Genomic DNA, 1,755 nt, shown 5'->3' with positions numbered 1-1,755 from the left:
GATCTTGTGAGCAGCTGCAGCTGTATGATTTTATTTTTTTCTGTCAGGCTGTCGGAGCGCTCCTCCTCCTCCTCCTCTGTCCGAGGCTGCTGTGGTGTGAGGCGGACAGCTCAGCTGAGGCTGCTGGAGCTCCAGGTCCTGATCCAGGGAGCCAACATNTACCTTTGCGTTACTACGCAATACCTTTGCGTTGCCTCGCAATACCTTTGCGTTGCCTCGCAATACCTTTGCGTTACCTCGCAATACCTTTGCGTTGCCTCGCAATACCTTTGCTTTGCCTCGCAATACCTTTGCTTTGCCTCGCAATACCTTTGCGTTACGTCGCAATACCTTTGCGTTACCTCGCAATACCTTTGCATTGCCTCGCAATACCTTTGCGTTGCCTCGCAATACCTTTGCGTTGCCTCGCAATACCTTTGCGTTCCTGCGCAACATTTTTGCGTTACCTCGCAATATTTTTTTTGCGTTCCCACGCACAAGTTTGATTTGTTTATGAACTGAATTAAATCAGACTTTTATTTTGAAATATTCGGTTACCAAAACAAGATGTCTCACCACAAGTTCGTGAAATTGACATTGGCGTTGCGTGGCTGCGTGATATATTCATTCTGATGCAGAATTAAAGCAGTAGGCTAACTCGCTAATGGTAAACATGTGAGTTTATTAATAAACAGGCAGGCACAACAGTGTTTAACGACTTTTGCGAGGGAACGCAAAAGGTATTGCGAGGTAACGCAATACTGTTGCGTGGGAACGGAAAAGAAAAAAAACTCCCATGTCCACTCGCGGGCTCCGTATACAGTAATGGTTTCCAAAGTTAGAAAAAAAAAGCTAACCTGCTACGTGAGAAGCTTAGCAGGACTGTGCCCACCACTGCTCATTCTTGTCTGTATAAATTTTAATTTTTTGTTTTAAGACTCCAAGCCCACGTGCTTCTTTAATAAAACAATRAACTCTTAAAAAAAGACACTTCTCTCTTTTACGGCCACTTATGCAACAGTCTTTGTAAATCCCCGTTTAACTTTAGCAAAATGTTAAATGCTGTTGCAGGGAAAAGATTTTCTTTGCTTTTCCTAGAGAGGAAGCCTTTGAATATGCAAGGCATGTGGCGTGTCAGCACAAAGGAAATGAATCTTTCATGGCTGGTTTGAAAGCTGCTGAACTGCTGCAGAGGCGAGCGCCAGATAGTTTCACTCAGTGACAGTTCTGCAATTTAATCAGCAGCTAACACAAAAAGACTTTATTCAGTGAAGTTTTTAAATGTATCCCAGAAATTATTCTATTTTCATTTGAAYACTTTTGCAAAGCTGTTTTTTTCTTTGGTTATTTTAAAGAGGAAATACAAAGCAAATGGTAAAATGCTGTTGAGTCTTAAATTATTATTTTTTTCTTAAACTCAAATGAACGCTCATGTGAGCCACGCTGAGCGAGTCGACCATCTGGCAGACACTTTCATGCAACCTGGCTACCATAACAGATTAATTAAGGATGTTCCCCGTCTGCCATAATGTGTTTGATCATACCGGGAGATCTAATCTAGAGGTTGCACCTTATCAATGATTAACAAGAACAGCAAGGTATTTGTTTAGCTTCTCTGTGTGGCAACAAAAACTTGTCCACATTACTGAGGATCTCCCTGCAAGCAACAAATACCGTATTTTTTTAGAAATCAGTACGAAAATAACGTCCTGATGAATCTCAGTAATCCAGGTAAAAAATCAAAAGGAAAAAAATTGTATAGGTCTTCTGGACGGG

Source organism: Austrofundulus limnaeus, unplaced genomic scaffold, assembly GCF_001266775.1.
Source record: "Austrofundulus limnaeus strain Quisiro unplaced genomic scaffold, Austrofundulus_limnaeus-1.0 Scaffold82, whole genome shotgun sequence".
In the NCBI taxonomy this organism is placed as follows: Eukaryota; Metazoa; Chordata; class Actinopteri; order Cyprinodontiformes; family Rivulidae; genus Austrofundulus; species Austrofundulus limnaeus.
The sequence above is the reverse complement of the archived record's forward strand: the minus strand, read 5'-3'. Positions refer to the sequence as shown.